We start from the raw sequence: 10,917 nt of genomic DNA on the forward strand, positions 1-10,917 counted from the left end.
GGCAGCATAGTGAGACCCCTGTCTCTACAAAAAATAAAAAATTAGCCAGGCATGGTGTTTCACACCAGTTACTTGGGAGGCTGAGGTGGGAGGATTGCTTGAGCCCAAGAGGCTGAAGCTGTAGTGAGCTGTAAGTGTACCACCGGACTCCAGCCTGGGCAAGAGAGTGAGACTTTGTCTCAAAAACAAATGTGGCCGGGTGCAGTGGCTCATGCCTGTAATCCCAATATTTTGGGATGCTGAGGCAGGCAGATCACTTGGGGCCAGGAATTCAAGACCAGCCTGGCCAACATGGCAAAACTCTGTCTCTACTAAAAATACAAAAATCAGCCAGATGTGGTGGTGCACGCCTCTAGTCCCAGCTACTTGGGAGGCTGAGGCACGAAAATCACTTGAACCCAATAGGTGGAGGTTGCAGTGAGCCAAGATCGTACCAATGTATTCCAGCCTGGGTGATGAAGCAAGACCTTGTCTCAAAACAAAAAACAACAGCAACAACAACAACAAAAAAAAAACACACAAAGAACAAAACAAAACAAAACCAAAGAAACACAAACTTTGTCTCCAGAAGGCCTTTATTAGAATCCAAATACCTAACCTTCGAGATGTAACTCACTAGCACGTTGTCTCTCTAACAGTTTCCTAGCAGACAGTTCAGGTCTAGGATTGTATCCAGGGACAGAGCTAGAGAAACTGGGGCCTCACTGTGGGGATGCTGATGAGGCAGACTCCTCAGTGAGGCCAGTGAACAGATGAGTCCACTGGGCTGGGCACCTGTGAGATGGGGCAGAGGAACACCTGGAGGGCGTTTCGGCACAACCAGAGTTTATCTGTAGCGTAGTCTTCACAAACCAAGCCAGAACCACATGAGAGTGAATTCCCATCTGGCTTTGGGGGACAAATGACTCATCCAAGGCTACATTCACAGCGCTGAGTGGCGACTGGGAGCCACTGCGCTCTGCTGACTGCTCTACTTTCAGAAATACTTGCAGATCTCAATTATCTAATTGCAATTGCAATGAGAACCACAACAGGGGAGCAGAGAGAAACAATTTCTGGGGTAACCAGATGGCTTTATTAACTCCAATTCTCACCTAGAATTACCCTTAAGAATCCTGTGGGAATGGGTTGCAGTGGTGTGGCCCTGGATTCACAACCGACAGAGCTCTGAATTCTGAGTGATCTGTACACAAACACACCTCTGCCTGGGTTACGTGATAAGGGCCTCATGTACATAATTGCAGCGTGCTGTCCTAGAAATCGCTTGGTAGCGTGATAGGTGGGATTCAGAAGTCAGCAGGAACCAAAGTGAGTGGAGAGGTCACAGCCATGAGTCAGAGGCCTCTGTCCTTTGGCAGCCTCCAACAGGAAGCAGACAGGGAAGGTTCCTATAGTTACCAGGGCTTGGCTGGTTTATTACTTTCATTCTAATGGGCGTTTTTACAAGACATAAGCAAAGTACAAAATATTTTATAGCCATTCGGAGAGGAAGTCCGCCACACATTTCAAAGAATGAATGCCCTCTGTAAGGATGAGCAGCTAACTACAAGCTCCTTTTGGAATCGACTAGAAGTTATTAAGTACCAAGGCTTATCTGATACTCAAATAAATATTTCTCTAAGTTTTGACTCCTGAGAGGTGAACTTCAAGGTTGACAGCACCAAGGCTATGTGGTGTACTAAAAGGGTGTAGGTTTTAGAGTCCCACAGACCTAGGATCAAGCTTTACGGCCACCATTCACCAAAACCAACAATAGGATCTGGAGCGCAGTGGTGTGATCTTGGCTCACTGCAGCCTCTGCCTCCTGGGTTCAAGCGGTTTTCCTGCCTCAGCCTCCCAAGTAGCTGGGATTGCAGCTGCCCGCCCCGACGCCTGGTTAATTTTTGTATTTTTAGTAGGGACAGTGTTTTACCATGTTGGCCAGGCTGGTCTCAAACTTATTCTTTTCCCCCGCCCCCAAGACAGAGTCTTGCTCTGTCGCCCAGGCTGGAGTACAGTGGCACGATCTCAGCTCACTGCAACCTCTGCCTCCCGGGTTCAAGCAATTCTCCTGCCTCAGCCTCCCCAGTAGCTGGGATTACAGGCGCACACCACCACACCTGGCTATTTTTTGTATTTTTGGTACAGATGGGGTTTCACCATGTTGGCCAGGCTGGTCTCGAACTCCTGACCTTGTGATCCACCCGCCTCACCTCCCAAAGTGCTGGGATTACAGGTGTGAGCCACTGCACCTAGCCAATAATGACCACATTTCTATTTCATGCAGGATTTATTAGGTAAACTAGCAGCTTGTTAAAATAGTGGCAGTAAGGATGACAATATAAAGTCCTATAGAAAGCAAATCCAGGCTGGGCACTGTGACTCACGCCTGTAATCCCAGCACTTCGGGAGGCTGAGGTGGGCAGATCACCTGAGCTCAGGAGTTCAAGACCAGCCTGACCAACATGGAGAAACCCCGTCTCTGCTAAAAATACAAAATTAGCCGAGCATGGTGGTGCACACCTGTAATCCCAGCTACTGGGGAGGCTGAGGCAGGAGAATTGCTTGAACCCTGGAGGCGGAAGTTGCAGTGAGTAGAGATCTCACCATTGCCTTCCAGCCTAGACAACAAGAGCAAAACTCCACCTCAAAAAAAAAAAAAAAAAAAGAAAGAAAGAAAGAAAGAAAATCTTCTGGGCTGGGCATGGTGGCTTACAACAGAAATACCAGCACTTTGGGAGGCTGAGGTCAGAGGATTGCTTGAGGACAGGAGTTGAGACCAGCCTGAGGAACATAGCAAGACCCCTGTCTCTATAAAAAAAATTTTTTTTAAGTAGCCAGGCCTGGTGCATACCTGTAGTTCCAGCTACTTGAGAGGCTGAGGTGGGAGGATCGTTTGAGCCCAGGAGTTTGAGGCTTCAACGAACCATGATTATGCCACTACACTCTAGGCTCGGCAACAGAGCAAGACTCTGTCTCTAAAAGCAAACAAATTTAAAAAAAAGAGAAAAAGCAAATCTACAGTTAGCATCCTTTGACTCCCCATCCCACTTACCTCCATTAACAACTCACAGAACTTGCTGGAATACAGCCAAGTTGAATCACACAGTTGGAGCACTGTTAAGAACCAAGTTTCCATCTCCTCTTTGGTCAAAAAGTCACCCCAGGAAAATTAGCTATAAATAGCTCCAAGAAAATCTCAGAGTGGTGAAGGATTAGGAAGCATCGTGGCTTAGAGGACATGGCACTTTGCTTCTATCCTTAAGTCAAAATGCTTTGTATGAGACAGCAGAGAGTCCATGGAATGGAGATCACTCACCAATGGGATTATGCAGCTATAGATAAGGACACAGGCATAGTTTGGCTTTATCTGTTCACAACACTTCCCTACAGACTCCTGGAGTTCACCTTCTTTCTATAAACAGGGAACCAACCAACAGACACAACATATCCTCCCTCCCCCACTACTCTATCCACATTCTTGGTTTCCTTTTTCTTTCACTTCCTTCTGGAACTTGAGAGCTTGTTCTAGCTGCGGAGCACAGCTATTTGTATACTCTTGACTGAAGACCAGTCCTCCTCTATCAGGGCTGGTCGTCCTCTTTGACCTAGCATGCAGCTTTAGGAGGGACGCTCATGGAGCGATGAGAGAGGAAGGGGACACCTGCCTATCCAGCCAGATCAGCTGAATCAACCCTGGCGATCAATGGGGTGACAGATGTCGTAGGAGCCTTATCAAACTGGGTATTCTGAGTCAGTTTTGTATATAGTGATGTGTTATGTATGGCTCAGCCAGACTATGACACTTGACAACTCGCTCATCCTGAGTAGTACAAATAAAATTAAGTTTGTGACCTTTAGTTCATTTTTTTTTTTTTTTTTTTGAGGTGGAGTCTGGCTCCATCACCCAGGCTGGAGTACAGTGGTGCAATCTCAGCTCACTGCAACCTCTGCCTACTGGGTTCAAACGATTCTCCTGCCTAGCATCCCAAGTACCTGGGATTACAGGCACGCACTGCTAAGTCCAGCTAATTTTTTTTTTTTTTTTTGTATTTTTAGTAGAGATGGGGTTTCACCATGTTGGCCAGGCTGGTCTTGAACTCCTGACCTCAAGTGATCCACCCGTCTCGGCCTCCCAAAGTGCTGGGATTACAAGCGTGAGCCACCGCGCCAGGCCCGTTTAGTTCATTCTTACTACACACCTTGATTTTCCATGAATATCTCAGGAGTCAGAACATACAGATAATTCCAGAAAGAAGAGGAATCTGTGTATTTTTCCTTGTTTGTTTCCTTATTATGCCTTGTGAGAAGCCAATGCATGAGTTCTTAACCAGCTCCATGAGAACCCACAGAGACAGCCTCATTTGACCCAGTCTGGTTATCAGAAGAGGGAAGTTCCTTATAATCGCATATATATACCTGGTTGGTTCATAGGTGTCCTTAAACATGAGAACCACCATGTCTGAAAAAAACTCTCAAGTTTCACCGGGGCTGTTGCACACCCTCTAAATGACCCATCATAAAGACCTCACCCCTCTCTGATAGGATAAGGCAAAGGTTAAGGTCCATCCTGTTAGCCACACTCTATTTCCTTCTAGCTAGGCCAGAACATAATATCTGGAACCAATTGTTCCCTCTCTCAGCTGGCTGTAAGAATGCCGTATGCTTTTTTTTTTTTTTTTTTTTTTGTGAGACAGGGTCTTGCTCTGTCACCCAGGCTGGGGTGCAGTGGTGTGATCTCGGCTCACTGCAGCCTCTGCCTCCTGGGTTCAAACGATTCTCCTGCCTCAGCCTCCCGAGTAGCTGGGGTTACAGGCACGCACCACCATGCCAGGCTAATTTTTATATTTTTAGTAGAGACAGGGTTTCACCATGTTGGCCAGGCTGGTCTCGAACTCCTGACTTCAGGTGATCTGCCCATTTTGGCCTCTCAAAGGACTGGGGTTACAGGCTGTATGCTTTTTATAGTGTTGGGTGGTTAAGTCTTACACAAAGTAAATGCCCAGTAAATACTTATTAGTGGTCATGACTCAACCATTCAGGGTGTTATTAAGCTAAGACCAGTCACCCCATAGTCCCTGCCGTACCATATGCTCCCAGAGAGAGCACTTCTGGCCCTCCCTATGATGGCTGCCACCACCACTGCTTTGTGGGGAAGAACAGTCATCCTGATGGTTAGTCATCCCTAACCTTTGGACTAACTATTCACAGTTCAGTTTAGGCTGATTTCTCATCGTGCCTTATATGTGTGGCTTATGTGTGCCTCAGTCACTAGAAGAACAAGCTTTCCAGATCATCCAACATGGATAGATCATCAACACTGGATACGATCCCAGTACTCTGAGTCCACTGCTAATCTGATCAAGCCCCTCTCCCTCCCCTTCCCAAATTCTTCTGCTGTGCCTTGGCAACTCCAGATCTGTCGCCATCAAACGTCTTTGTAGCCTCATCCTCTTCTTTGAATGTTCCCTTCACCACTTGGCAATAAATGAACCTGGCTGTCCCTGAGCACGCCATCTCCTGAGCAGCTCTCTGAGGGACAAGCTGCTTTACTTTTCCCCTGACATTTCAGCCTCCTAAGGGCCAGGGAGTATAGTAGGTTTTCTACTTGCCATTTCCAAACTATTCCTTGCCTCTCCTCCTTCGGACACCCAGCTTCTTTGAAGCCTCTCTGATGCAAATACTGTCCACAACAATCTTATCCTTATGTCTTCTATCACATTTTACTTTTTTTCTAGACAGAGTCTTGCTCTACAATAGTCACTTTTAAAATTATTTATTAGCCGGGTGAGGTGGCTCACGCCTGTAATCTCAGCATTTTGGGAGGACAAAGTGGGCAGATCACCTGAGGTCAGGAGTTTGAAACCAGCCTGGCCAACATGGTGAAACCCCATCTCTACTAAAAATACAAAGAGTAGCCAGATGTGATGGCATGTGCCTATAATCCCAGCTACTCTGGAGGCTGAGGCAGGAGAATTGCTTGAACCTGGAAGGTGGAGGTTGCAGTGAGCTGAGATCATGCCAATGCACTCCAGCCTGTGCAACAGAGCAAGACTCTTGTCTCAGGCCGGGCGCGGTGGCTCAAGCCTGTAATCCCAGCACTTTGGGAGGCCGAGACGGGCGGATCACGAGGTCAGGAAATCGAGACCATCCTGGCTAACACGGTGAAACCCCTTCTCTACTAAAAATGCAAAAAATTAGCCGGGCGAGGCGGCGGGCGCCTGTAGTCCCAGCTACTCGGGAGGCTGAGGCAGGAGAATGGCGTGAACCCGGGAGGCGGAGCTTGCAGTGAGCTGAGATCGCGCCACTGCACTCCAGCCTGGGCGACTAAGCGAGACTCTGTCTCAAAAAAAAAAAAAAAAAAAAAAAAAAAAAAGTTGGCTGGGCGTGGTGGCTCACGCCTGTTAATCCTAGCACTTTGGGAGACTGAGGTGGCAGATCACTTGAGGTCAGGGGTTCCAGACCAGCCTGGCCAACCTGGGGAAACCCCCGTCTCTACTAAAAATACAAAAATTAGCTGGGTCTGGTGGCATGCGCCTGTAATCTCAGCTACTTGGGAGGCCGAGGCAGGAGAATCGCTTGAACCCAGGAGGCAGAGGTTGCAGTGAGCCGAGATCACACCATAGCACTCCAGCTTGGGCAACAGAGTGAGGCTCTGTCTAAAAAAAAAGTTAATTTTTAATGACAGATATAATGACATGGTAGAAATTATACATACACATTTATATATATATTAAGGTGAACTTTGTACAAATGCAAACTATTGTTATAAACTTAAACCAACTAAATATTATCCCCCACTCTGTGGTGTATATCCTATGAACCCAGGTTCTTTGGGATATGTGAGAAAAATTAATGAACAAGTAGCATAAATATAAAACTATTAACAAAGAAGATCTAGAATAGAGAGAGATTTGCTATGTAGTGGTTAAAGACTTTTACTCTTCATTCTATATAAAGGACTTTTGTTTTCTTTTTTTTTTTTTTGAGACAGAGTCTCGCTCTGTCACTCAGGCTGGAGTGCAATGGCCGGATCTCAGCTCACTGCAAGCTCCGCCTCCCGGGTTCACGCCATTCTCCTGCCTCAGCCTCCTGATTAGCTGGGACTACAGGCGCCCGCCACCTCGCCCGGCTGGTTTTTTGTATTTTTTTCTTAGTAGAGACGGGGTTTCACCGTGTTAGCCAGGATGGTCTCGATCTCCTGACCTCGTGATCCGCCCGTCTCGGCCTCCCAAAGTGCTGGGATTACAGGCTTGAGCCACCGCGCCTGGCCAAGGACTTTTGTTTTCTACTCATCTATTACTCATGGGATGACAAAAACTTTTAGAAGTGGTAGTCTATTTTATATATTTATATATGTGTGTGTGTGTGTGTGTGTATATATATATATATTTTTTTTTTTTAGACGGAGTTTTGCTCTTGTTGCCGAGGCTGGAGTGCAATGGCGTGATCTCGGCTCACCACAACCTCCGCCTCCCGGATTCAAGTGATTCTCCTGCCTCAGTCTCCCAAGTAGCTGGAATTACAGGTGCATGCCACCATGTCCAGCTAATTTTTGTATTTTTAGTAGAGACAGGTTTTCACCAGGTTGCCCAGGCTGGTCTCAAACTCCCGACCTTAAGGGATCCACCCACCTTGGCCTCCCAAAGTGCTGGGAAAACAGGCATGAGCCACTGCACCCAGCCTGAATATATTAATAAATGTGCTTAAATATGGCACTAGAACTACAAAAGATTCACAATTAAAACATAAAATGAGTAATTTTGAGCAGTGAATGACAAATTGAGAAGGTGTTAAAGAGGTATTAAAATAAACAATACCGGCCGGCGCAGTGGCTCACGCCTATAATCCCAGCACTTTGGGAAGCTGAGGCGGGTGGATCACCTGAGGTCAGGAGTTCGAGACCAGCCTGGCCAATGTGGTGAAACCCCGTCTCCACTAAAAATACAAAAATTAGCTGGGCGAGGTGGCGGGCGCCTATAATCACAGCTACTCGGGAGGCTGAGACAGGAGAATTGCTTGAACCCAGGAGATGGAGGTTGCGATGAGCTGAGAACACGCCATTATACTCCAGCCTGGGTGACAAGATTGAAACTCCATCTTAAAAAAACAAAAAAAAAGGTGGACGCGGTGGCTTGTGCCTGTCATCCCAGAACTTTGGGAGGCCAAGGCAGGAGGATCACAAAGTTAGGTGATTGAGACCATCCTGGCCAACATGGTGAAACCCTGTCTCAACTAAAAATACAAAAAGTAGCCAGGTGTGGTGATGGGTACCTGTAATCCCAGCTACTCAGGAGGCTGAGGCAGGAGAATTGCTTGAACCCAGGAGGCAGAGGTTGCAGTGAGCCAAGATCATGCCACTGCACTCCAGCTTGGGCGACAGAGCAAGACCCCATATCAAAAAAAAAAAAAAAAGAAAGAAAAAAGAAAAAAGAAAAAGAAAAAGAAAAAATAGCCTGGATGTATACTTAGATACAATGAGTCAGAGACTAGTCTGGTATTTTGCCATTTATTTAATAATTATGCTTACTCAATTCACTTTATTGCAATTAACAATAAATAGCTGTCCAGTTATCAGAAGATGAAATTCTCCAGATTAGGTGAACAGATTTAGATCTCGAAATGGAACATTTTGCCAATAAAGCCACAATAACCAGTTAGATTATTCTTGGGAAAAGTACATGTAGTTTGGAGAAAGGAAAACTTCCCGAAAACATCCAAAATTCAGCAGACAACAAAAATCTGGGTAACTTGTCCCTGATTTGTTAGTACTATTTTTTTTTTTTTTTTTTTTGAGAAGGCGTTTCGCTCTTGTTGCCCAGGCTGGAGTGCAATGGTGCAATCTTGGTTCACTGCAACCTCCGCCTCCCAGGTTCAAGGGATTCTCCTGCCTCAGTCTCCTGTGTAGCTGGGATTATAGGTGCCCACCACCACGCCTGGCTTTTTGTATTTTTAGTAGAGATGGGGTTTCACCATGTTGGCCAGGCTGGTCTCAAACTCCTAACCTTAGGTGATCCGCCCACCTTGGCCTCCCAAAGTGCTGGGATTACAGGCGTGAGCCACTGTACCTGGCCTAAATAGCTTATTTCATATACCAAGTGAAATTTAAATTATACAAAGGCTGGGCGTGGTGCTCACACCTGTAATCCCAGCACTTTGGGAGGCCGAGGTGGGCGGATCACAAGGTCAGGAGATCGAGACCATCCTGGGTAACACGGTGAAACCCCATCTCTACTAAAAATACAAAAAATTAGCCGGGCATGGTGGCAGGTGCCTGTAGTCCCAGCTACTTGGGAGGCTGAGGCAGGAGAATGGTGTGAACTCGGGAGGCGGAGCCTGCAGTGAGCCGAGATCGCACCACTGCACTCCAGCCTGGGTGACAAGCGAGACTCTGTCTCAAAAAAAAAAAAAAAAAAAAGTAAATTATACAAAACAAATTGTAGAGGTACTTATAACAGCATGACTATTTACATTAATCAACTTGCCTACACTTCAACCGAATACAACACAGAAATGATTAATATAAACATAAGCTTTGATTTGACATATACTTGTAGAAATTAATCAAACCTAGCTAAATCTTTTTTTTTTTTTTTTTTTTTTTTGAGATGGAGTGTCGCTCTGTTGCCAGGCTGGAGTGCAGCATTTGGATCTCAGCTCACTGCAACCTCCGACTCTCTGGTTCAAACGATTCTCTTGCCTCAGCCTCCTGAGTAGCTGGGATTACAGGCGCCTGCCAGCACACCTGGCTACTTTTTGTATTTTTAGTTGAGACGGGTTTCACCATGTTGGCCAGGATGGTCTCAATCTCCTAACCTCGTGATCTGCTAGTCTCGGTCTCCCAAGGTGCTGGAATTACAGGCATGAGCCACCGTGCCAGGCTTTTTTTTTTTTTTTTTGAGATGGAGTCTTGCTCTGCCACCCAGGCTGGAATGCAATGGTATGACCTTGGCTCACTGCAGCCTCTGCCTCTCGGGTTCCAGTGATTCTCCTGCCTCAGCCTCCCGAGTAGCTGGGATTACAGGCATGCGCCACCACACCTGGTTAATTTTTTTTTGTATTTTTAGTAGAGACGGGGTTTCGCCATGTTGGCCAGGCTGGTCTTAAACTCCTGACCTCGTGATCTGCCCACATCGCTAAATAGTATATATATGAAGTCTTTATAATTATTTTAATATTGTAATAATATAGTGTGTTGTGATTTGAATTCATTTGCACGGAAATCGATTACTGTCCTTTGTTTCTATTTCCCTATATTTTCTTTCCAAAGGCCTCATCAAAATTGTCCTTTAATAGTATCCAAAACCCGAAATAATCTCGGTTCTTAGTATTTGACTCTATAGGAATACCTTTTCTCTCTCTCTCTCCTTTTTTTTTTTTTTGAGATGGAGTCTTGCTCTTGTCGCCCAGGCTGGAGTGTAATGGCATGATCTCAGCGCACTGCAACCTCCGCCTCCCAGGTTCAAGCTATTCTCATGCCTCAACCTCCCGAGTAGCTGGGATTACAGACATGTGTCACCACGTCCGGCTAATTTTGTATTTTTAGTAGAGACAGGCGTTCTCCATGTTGGTCAGGTTGGTCTCGAACTTTCAACCTCAGGTGATCCGCCCGCCTCGGCCTCCCAGAGTGCTGGGATTACAGGCGTGAGCCACCGCGCCCGGCCTGGGAACACCTTTTCTTACATCTTCAAGTGCCAGAAATGCTTATGAAAACGAGAAAAGAATTTTTTTTTTTTTTTTTTTGAGACAGAGTCTGGCGCTGTGTGACCCAGGCTGGAGTGCAGTGGCCCTATCTCGGCTCACTGCAAGCTCCGCCTCCCAGGTTCAGGCCATTCTCCTGCCTCAGCCTCCGAGTAGCTGGGACTACAGGCGCCCGCCACCACGCCCGGCTAGTTTTTTGTATTTTTAGTAGAGACGGGGTTTCACCATGTTAGCCAG

The sequence above is a fragment of the Papio anubis genome, chromosome 14, assembly GCF_008728515.1.
Source record: "Papio anubis isolate 15944 chromosome 14, Panubis1.0, whole genome shotgun sequence".
NCBI lineage: Eukaryota > Metazoa > Chordata > Mammalia > Primates > Cercopithecidae > Papio > Papio anubis.